Source organism: Bacillus rossius, chromosome 1 (genome assembly GCF_032445375.1).
Source record: "Bacillus rossius redtenbacheri isolate Brsri chromosome 1, Brsri_v3, whole genome shotgun sequence".
NCBI classification, from domain to species: domain Eukaryota; kingdom Metazoa; phylum Arthropoda; class Insecta; order Phasmatodea; family Bacillidae; genus Bacillus; species Bacillus rossius.
This window is the reverse complement of record NC_086330.1, coordinates 125,001,403-125,011,591: the sequence shown is the minus strand read 5'-3', so window position 1 is coordinate 125,011,591 and position 10,189 is coordinate 125,001,403. Positions and strand designations below refer to the sequence as shown.

Here is a 10,189-nt window from a genome sequence, read left to right as displayed (position 1 = left end):
CACGACAACACAAACGAATACACGCCATAAATAAGAATTACAATAAAATAGAATTAATAGATCAGTCGAAAAATTGGTGAGACAGAACTTCAACACAAGGAATAAAAAATTCAAAATCAAGCACATTTTTAGGAATATTAATCCTGGTCAGAAAAAAAAAGATAGAAACTTCACAAAAATTGGAAAAAAAAAATTCTCACCAGGGAGACAAAACTAAAGTAACAGCGACATAAGCAATAAATCATATAGTACATAATCACAAATCAAGTGGACAGTAAAGAAAAAGGAATACCAAACGAAATTTCAGGGCTTCGGAATTTATTCTCTTCAGGGGAGACATAGGATGCAAGAGACAAACGTAGAATACTATATGTGACACTCCAGTTATTATATCTACACGGTATATGAGTAGTTATGGGGTTTAATGATTGCGTTTACAAAGCAATTTACTTTATTACTGAGCTAGAATCTCACGCAATATATATATTTTTTTTCCAGGGAGCTAAAATTAGACCACGAGATATTAATAATTTATTTGCACCACTGGTCGCCCTTTTTTCCAGCTATTTGGCCGCTTCCACATTATTAGGCGTGTTGATGAATTCCTGAGGCGATTACACGCATAATGAAAAGTTTAGGGGGAGGGGGTACGATTAATGAACCGCTCGATAGTGACGACCTGCCATAGCTATCAGTGTCGTCCGTAATGACCTCGCTATTTGGTAACATATTACACCTGTCCTGTTGTGCGCCGGCACGAAATTTTCAACTGGCTGCTTGATTAGCAGCAGCGCTGGTTTTTAATGAGCACCGTTATTTGTTTACGGGAGATCAAAGCGTGCATGACGTGTCTCCGCCTAGGAATCAACAAGATGCGCGTATTTGTGGAAATTAATATTTTTCTGGCACAGTGAATCATCCTTAATTTTGTTTCAAAAGCATTTTGTGTTTCTATTTAAAACTGTGTTGATTATAAATACATAATGAAATATATTGTCGCGGGTTGAAATTTTGCAGGGTTGTTGAAATCAAATTTAGGGACTTTACTGACGGGACTCTGGGCTGGCTGCTCTGTTCACTCGTCAGCGCAAGTGGCGTGACCATGTAATTGGGGCACGGGGCCGGCGCGGCGCGCTGCGGGCTTGCAGAATTTTGTTTGTTTGTTTGGCCGCGCGCTGGCGCAGCCACGGGCCGCAGTTACTGGGGCGCGCTGTCGTAACAAGCCACGCGGTGTGGCCTGCACATCGGGGTAGAGGGGGGGTAGTCTTCCCAGATGTTCTAGTTAGTTGTTTAGTAAATTTGACTTCAATAACGAGCTTTTGTTATGCTAGGCGCGGCAGGGCGCGCGAATTTAAGCGCAAGTGATTGGTGACTCGGGGCTCACTCAGGCGGAGGCTATGCGTCTCACCTGTGGTCACGAGTTGTTAGTGCGTTCGTGATGTAGGAATTCAGGCTCACTCAGGCGGAGGCTATGCGTCTCACCTGTGGTCACGAGTTGTTAGTTCGTTCGTGATGTAGGAATTCAGGCTCACTCAGGCGGAGGCTATGCGTCTCACCTGTGGTCACGAGTTGTTAGTTCGTTCGTGATGTAGGAATTCAAGCTTTCGGGCAGAAGCTATGGTCGACGCCAGAGGCCACGAGTCGTTTAATTTAAGTTAGGTCATAATGTAGTCGTCAAGCTTTCGGGCGGAGGCTATGGCCCTCGTCAGGGGTCACGCGTCATAGTTTTTAAAATGTAATGTTCGTTCGGGATTTCAAGGGCAGGAGAGGCCCCTACGTTATTTTTTTAAAGTAATCGATCAAGAAAGGCTTTTCGGAAAATGTGAGTATGGACTTATCTTGGTTTTAATTTTAAGTATTAATTATGATTTGAGGTATTCGGAAGGACTAGGGAAGTGTTTAGTGAAGTTCTCTCATTTTCTCTCTTGTGTAAGGTCGTTCAATCGTTAAGGAAGTAAAGAAGAGTATTGTTTTAAATTTTAATCCCGATGTGTAAATGTTCGTCAATAATGATGTTGATTATTTGACTTTAAGAATAAAATAATTTTAATTAAGTATTATGTTATTTTGCAAAATCTCCTTAGTTCAGCTCTCACCAGACATCCTGTACGGGATGACGAACCTATGATCCTAGGTACAGTAAAGTATTTTATGAAGTTAAGACTAGTTGATGCCAAGCGAGTTGTTTCTATGTAAAGAGCTACGATTCTCTCCCCCCTCTGAAAGTGGATCGTGACAGAAATGGCGGTGGCACCGGCTAGGTGCACGTGATAGAAATGGTAGAGTTCGCCGGATAGGTTCTATTTCTGGAGAGAGAGAGAGGTAGATTTTTATGTTTATTATTAAGTTAGTTTCAGCTTCTGATAGCAGGTTATTAAGAGTTTACTTGAGGAGAGGATTACGGAATTTAATCTAAGTGGAGGAAGTCTTTGAGATTTTTTTTTGACGTAACATATGTTTATTTGAGTATACTTGTAAGGATAAAGTTTATAGTGATAAGTTGTTTTAAGTCGTTGAGTTTATCAGGGATTTTTACGTGAGGAGAATACGTTATAATTTAAATGATTAATAGAGATAATGCAAGTGGTTTAATTTAATTGAAATTAATTTTAAGATTGTAGGTTAAGAGAGTTAAAATTTAAAATAAAGTTTTTTGTCGTAAATAGGAATTATTTTCAAGAGAAGTTTGTTTTGTTTTCGTGCGCGTAGGAGACGAGACGTACGAATTAAATCAGTCGAGGGAAGGATAAACGTTAGAAAGGAATTAAAGAGAAAACGAGAGTTTATGTAAAAGAGAGTTATAGAATTTATAGTGATGTTTTGTTTTAATTAGAAAAATGTTGAGAGTTGTTTCAGAACGACACGTCAGTGGACGTGGCAGAATGAACACGTGACGGGGAGGTGCTGAGACCTAGCGGAGAACGGAGGAACCGCAAGCGAGGGTTGGCGCACCTGATGGAATTCGGTGACGTCACGGGCTCATACGGAGACGTGGACAGGCCGTGACCTTGTTTTGATCAGCTGTACGGTAACTTAGCGATAAGAAAATAGACTATTGGTTAAATAAATTTAAATTTAAGTGTGTTTTAGAAGAAGAGGAACTTTCAGTATGTAAGTAATTTATTTTAAGAAGTGTATGATGTATAGGCTAGAAGTGTTTCGTTGTAAGTTGTTTATGTTTTTGTTAGTTAAATACTACCTCGGTTTTAAAAATATTTTTTTGGGATTTGTAAACATTATTAAGGAGGTACACTATAAAATCGATAAGCATTGAGAAAACTGGGAAGGCTAGATTTTGTGTGTAGAGGGAATTTACTCCAAAAGAACAGAGAGACAAAATTAATGTTTTCTTTAGGGCGAGGGACCCTAAGGTGAGGTGTTGTGTCCCTGGGAAGAAAGGGAATTGTAACGCAGACCATAGGAGATGGGCTGACTACGTGAATTAAGGGTTAGGAGAATCCTGAGAGTTGTGAGTAGTTTGGGGCAGGAGTTCCCCATGGTAGTACCGAAGTGGCTATCCTGTATGGGATAGGGTACCATTTCAATGAAGTTTGTTGGTGGGGTTAGAGCCCCCTGTGTAGTGGGCCTATAGCAGATAGGCACTACAGTGAAATTTTTGGTTATTTTGTGAGGTAAATTCCCTGGAGGTTAAGTAAGATTGGATTCAGTTAGGAAGGAGGGAAATGAGAAACATTGCTGTAGAGAGTTAGTGTACTTGCCTAATGTGAAATTGAATTTTACTAAATTAATTTAGGAGAAAGTTTTGTTCGGTAAATAAATAATAATGGAAGATAGCTAGATAATTAATTAATTTTTTTTTGAGTAAGGTGTTTTAAGTAATGAAATAAAATAAGGTGAAGTAATTTGAATAATTGGGGAGGAGTTTCTTTAAGAGTTTAGATAATTGTTTTTGAATTTATTGAGATATTCAGCCAGTGAAGTTTGAGTGTGAGAGATACAGTGAGATTTTAAGGAAATCGGTTGTTTATTAATTAGGACAAATGAGATTTTTTGATTAAGAGTCAGTAAGCATAGTTAAAATTTACGACATGATATTTGGTGACAGTTTACAGTTATTAAGGAGAAAACAGAGTAATCTATTTATTTTTATTTTAATGGTTTGAAGATAAGATTATGAATTTTTTTTGGAAGTTTCTTTGGCATGTTGGAATAATTTTTTTTGATTTTTAGAATTTACAGAGAAAATTTAATTGATTTACATTAGTTTGGAAGTATGGAGGTTTAGTGTTCGATTAGCCCTAACTTGATGGTCGGATCCCAAAAGAATGCCGTAAAACCGATAGCCAATTGAGAGGAATGCGGTAGGCGCTTGTGTAGAGAGGGGTTGTGGGAAAACTCCTTGGGACTGATGGCAGATCAGGGGCCCTAAATAGTGTGTGATGCTGTAAAACCAGTGCAGGGAAAGCCTGGTATGCTTAAATTTTTGGGCACAGGTTATGTAAACCTGGGGTTCCATGGGATTTAGTCATGTTAGCTGCTGTGAGACATTAAGATTTCCAGGCTCCATAGTAAATTCAATGTAAATTTTTGTTTTCTTAAAATAATAAATTTGTTTTTAATTTTTTTTGAGATATTTGATTTGTAACAGTGAATACAGACCCCGAGGAATAAGAGTTGTCATGATGTGAGAGGAGAAGGTGGTAGGCCTAAAAGGGTACAGGCACCACAGAGGTTATGTGCATTGCATAATTTAAATATAAGGAAACTTGAGAATTTGAAATTTTGTTGTTGGTTTGTACACCCATAAGAAGAGTATAGGCAGAATTTTTATTGTTATGAGATGTCTAATTTAATTGAAAAGAAGAAAGTTTAAAGATGCAAGGTAACATTATTATTGTAATAATTGAAAGAGATTAAGAGGTAGAGAGAAATAGGCAGTTTTTGTTTGTAAGTACTAAAGTTTACATATAGAAATTTAGTAACTAAGAATGAATAATAAGTTAAGTCTAGTGTAAAAGTTTTTTTTAAGTTTGTTAAGTTAAGAGTCACAAGTAAATTTTTTTTTAGAGAGAATGTCTTTGATAGGAAGTATTAGAAACTTATGGGAATTTTAGGGTAACATAAATAATGTAGGTAATGAATAATAAATAGATGGTAGGTCTTAAGTTAGGATTAACATTTGAAGCAGAATTTAATTAAGAAGAAGGAAAATAAATAGGCCTAATGAAAAGAACAAAAAAGGATTTTATGGTAAAGCATTTTTTTTAAGTAATAAACAATGAATAATAATGTTGTTTCAGGGTAATGTGTACTAATAATACAATTTTTTTTTTAGGACCAAAGAACAGGAATTATGTAATTTAAATTAACATGTATTTTTGAAACTGTTACAGATTCCTTAAGATGAGCTGAGCAGCAGTCCAGTTTACAAGATGACAAGAGTTCGAGAGACAAGATACAAGATCACTGAAACAAGAGCCAAGACTGAAGATTCAAGAGAAGAGAAAGCTGGCAGCCATGGACTTACAAGTGGAGATTAATAAGGTCATGTAAAGTTTTATTTTTTTTTATGGAAGACAGTAACTGGAGTTTTTTTGTTATAAACATTATTTACAGAACTTTTTAGGTTATAGTAATGTAATGGAACTAGTGAGTTGTGGTAGCTGTCAAAAAGAACTAATACCTTAAGTTTAATTTTTAAAGTTAATTTTCTTAATTTACAGAGGGATTAGTAGTTTTTTTTAAAACCTTATTTAGGTTGGAATTTCAATACAATAGCTTATTATAAATGTGTACGAACAGTTCAAGTTCACCGTACTGATAGGTAGGTCAGATGATCTTATTGATTTTGATGATTTGTTGTTTTGAGTTGATTTTTAGGTGTTGTGAATTAGACAATGAAATAGTTTTGAAAACTTAAATTATTTCAAGCTAAGAAATAGTAAATTTAATTGTAACTCAAAGGACACCAGAATTTAATTTTTTTTTGAATTAGTAATGTTTGAAAATTTTATACTTTACCAGAAAGGTTATAAACAAACAGATCGGATGGAACAAGGATGCAGTAAATCACAATTTCATTTAGAATTATTGATTTGCTTTTGAGGTTATGAAGGAAAAGTAGCTATAATTTAAAAATTTGAATAAAAATGGTTTTTTTTTATTTGTTTGAAATAGAAAGTTTAAAAGTTAATTAGTCATGATCTAGGTGGGTGATGGGGTGGGAATTGGCCACTCTTTTTCCCTATAACCTCCCTAACATGGCCTTCTATTACATCTAACAGAATAGAAGAAGAAAAAGACTTATTATTAGTTAGAATGTTTTTTTATGAAGATACCTGATGAACTTTTTTTTTATTGTTGGGAAGAATAGTAGCAAGATTAATCAGATGTTTTACTCAGAAGAAGAAGAAGAAGAAGATAAAGCAGTTTTATGACTCGACAAGCCAGAGATTGGTGTTTCCCCTCTGCGCTCCTATTGACTACGTTGTTTACTCTCATGGGATAGCTGGTTCGGCACCATGGAGAGAGATTGGTGGGCATTGTGGTTGCCCCCAGAAGAAAAGAAGAGTAGAAAGGTTATGGGTGGGTCATGTGAAGTGACCTTCAACCCAGTTACTTCGTGGGGACTATTTGCTGTATAGAGAAGATCAAGACTCAAGAGTTAGGGAAAATCATTGGAGGTCATGTTTCCCTTCCTTAAGTTTTTCCTATCAAATTATTTGCCTGATTAGATTATGCTAAGGGTGGGATACTTTATGTTAGCAGTTGAATTAATTAATTTTATTTTTTTTGTGTGTTTGCATCCTTGCCCATCGATTGCAGTTTAGTAGTTAGTTTTGTATTTGTCAGGCGTGATGGTAATGCCTGTTGATGATGTTTCAGAATTGTAATCTGTTCGTGATGAGGATGGCACAACTCCGAAGCAGATGTGGGGAGAAGTTGTGAGCTGCCCTGGAAGCCAGTCCAGTAGCTGTTGGAGTTGAGTGGTGTTTGCTGATGGCCAGCCCAGGGAGCTACTCTTCTCGACAACACTGACTTCGAGGAGTTGCACCAACCTTCACGAGATAAGAGTTTAATTAATTGAAACACTGTAAGGACACTTAATTTTTTTTGAAGAACGAAAGAAGTATGGTAATAAACGGAAACCGAAAAAAAAAAAAAAAATAATAATTATCAAGAATTTGCACATTGTTTAACGAATACTGAGAAACTAAGAACAGTAATTTAATTTGTAAAGAGAGCTTCACTAACAGAACAATTTTTTTAGAATTGAGAACTCGAGCCTCTGAAGGTTCCTGTGAGAACAAACCAGATAAAAGTTTTACATTTAATTTTATGAATACTTGTTGTTTTAAAATAAATCTTATGCAGAATCTAGATGTATGTTCAGACAGCAAGGAACTAAGAAAATTATTATTTTTGTGAAATGAGGAATTTATAGTTATGGTTTAATGGAAAAAGACAATTTGTAATTTTGAGGTAGCTCGATGGGGCTCGAGCTCTGTGAGGGGAGGGTTATGTCGCGGGTTGAAATTTTGCAGGGTTGTTGAAATCAAATTTAGGGACTTTACTGACGGGACTCTGGGCTGGCTGCTCTGTTCACTCGTCAGCGCAAGTGGCGTGACCATGTAATTGGGGCACGGGGCCGGCGCGGCGCGCTGCGGGCTTGCAGAATTTTGTTTGTTTGTTTGGCCGCGCGCTGGCGCAGCCACGGGCCGCAGTTACTGGGGCGCGCTGTCGTAACAAGCCACGCGGTGTGGCCTGCACATCGGGGTAGAGGGGGGGTAGTCTTCCCAGATGTTCTAGTTAGTTGTTTAGTAAATTTGACTTCAATAACGAGCTTTTGTTATGCTAGGCGCGGCAGGGCGCGCGAATTTAAGCGCAAGTGATTGGTGACTCGGGGCTCACTCAGGCGGAGGCTATGCGTCTCACCTGTGGTCACGAGTTGTTAGTGCGTTCGTGATGTAGGAATTCAGGCTCACTCAGGCGGAGGCTATGCGTCTCACCTGTGGTCACGAGTTGTTAGTTCGTTCGTGATGTAGGAATTCAGGCTCACTCAGGCGGAGGCTATGCGTCTCACCTGTGGTCACGAGTTGTTAGTTCGTTCGTGATGTAGGAATTCAGGCTCACTCAGGCGGAGGCTATGCGTCTCACCTGTGGTCACGAGTTGTTAGTTCGTTCGTGATGTAGGAATTCAAGCTTTCGGGCAGAAGCTATGGTCGACGCCAGAGGCCACGAGTCGTTTAATTTAAGTTAGGTCATAATGTAGTCGTCAAGCTTTCGGGCGGAGGCTATGGCCCTCGTCAGGGGTCACGCGTCATAGTTTTTAAAATGTAATGTTCGTTCGGGATTTCAAGGGCAGGAGAGGCCCCTACGTTATTTTTTTAAAGTAATCGATCAAGAAAGGCTTTTCGGAAAATGTGAGTATGGACTTATCTTGGTTTTAATTTTAAGTATTAATTATGATTTGAGGTATTCGGAAGGACTAGGGAAGTGTTTAGTGAAGTTCTCTCATTTTCTCTCTTGTGTAAGGTCGTTCAATCGTTAAGGAAGTAAAGAAGAGTATTGTTTTAAATTTTAATCCCGATGTGTAAATGTTCGTCAATAATGATGTTGATTATTTGACTTTAAGAATAAAATAATTTTAATTAAGTATTATGTTATTTTGCAAAATCTCCTTAGTTCAGCTCTCACCAGACATCCTGTACGGGATGACGAACCTATGATCCTAGGTACAGTAAAGTATTTTATGAAGTTAAGACTAGTTGATGCCAAGCGAGTTGTTTCTATGTAAAGAGCTACGATTCTCTCCCCCCTCTGAAAGTGGATCGTGACAGAAATGGCGGTGGCACCGGCTAGGTGCACGTGATAATATTATATATATTTTTAGCATTTGGTAACAAAGAACACATTGAAATAATAACCTTTCAACTGTGTAACAATGATAATATCTATAAATATTATAAATATTATTCAAGGATTATTCCTGATGACGTGCCCCAACACAGAGTCAAAAAGACTATGATTTTTCCGCAACTACTGTAGAGTATGCACAAAGCATTCGAAATATAGGCCAATACATTTATTTGCAGCGTCGCACGAACACAAAATATAAAATCTTTATTGTAAATCTCGGTTCAATTCTTAAAATTTTTTACCCGGCAAGCTAAGTAAACTTCACTCAGGACACTGAAAAAAGTGTGTTTGCAGAAACCAAATCTCTGTACCCAACCCCACATCACAAATAGTTTTTATACACTGCTAGAAAATACCCTCAGATTTAAGGAATTTTTCTTTGATGAATGCTCCTTGAAATAACGTTCTTTGTAGATACTTATAACTGAATCTTTGTAGAAAATACGCTAGAGTCCTAGATGTGTGTATTGTTGCAAAAACTGTGAACATGCACATGTTCAGCTGTAGACTTAAAAGTTTTTGAAGGTGTTGGTAGTTTGATAACAGTCCAAGTTACTTAATTTCCTGCGTTCATGATCAAAGTAAGTAAGCTCAGTGTCCGTACATTTACGAACATATTTGTACATAAAATGACAAATATCTCTGCACTATAAGTATACATGTTCTTCTTAAATCTAAGGTGAACATTTTTAATAATATAAGAGTATTGTTATCTATGCCGTACACTGTTCCTGCAACAAGTGTAATTGTTATATTCATTTACTGTTAAAAAAATTTTTACAGTTCGTTATGTTGGTGGTACTGAAGTTTTGATACTGCTATCGTCGTAAACCGGTTACAGAACTGTTCTGAAACATCTCTGGCATTTTGTAATTCGTCTAAAATTTTCTCAACAGATATTTACCAAATATTTTGCCAGTAGGTACTTTTTCAGTTAAAGAAAAAAGTAATGTTTTGTAAAAATCTCGTGAGAAAACATGCTAGCCGAAATCAATAAAAGATAACTATCCAGATGTACTAGCAGGAAAATTCCTTAATTGATGGTGTTAGCAAGAAAACTATGAACCAGGAGTGGAGTGCGAGACCGATAGGCGTCGCTATGAAGCACGGGGGTGCGGTGGAAGAGGGGGAACTCCGACGAACGAGAGCGTTGACGGCGCCCACGTGTCAGCTACCGTCCCCGCGCGAGAGCAGAGCGCACTGCCTCCGCGCCTTCATCCGGAGAAACAACTTGCCGTGGGAATTAATTAGCGCCGCGGGCGAGACTAGACGTCTGGTGCTGAAATCGCGGGAGCTAATTGAGACGTCC

General features: G+C 37.7%; 1 long non-coding RNA gene across 1 annotated transcript; it reads left to right on the top strand.

Moving 5' to 3' along the window:
* The first annotated feature begins 1,435 nt into the window (after positions 1 to 1,435).
* On the top strand, positions 1,436 to 7,134 carry LOC134544713 (uncharacterized). Its single transcript, XR_010077999.1, has 2 exons — positions 1,436 to 3,111; positions 5,355 to 7,134. It is a non-coding gene; the product is annotated as an uncharacterized LOC134544713 (long non-coding RNA).
* The last annotated feature ends 3,055 nt before the right edge of the window (positions 7,135 to 10,189 follow it).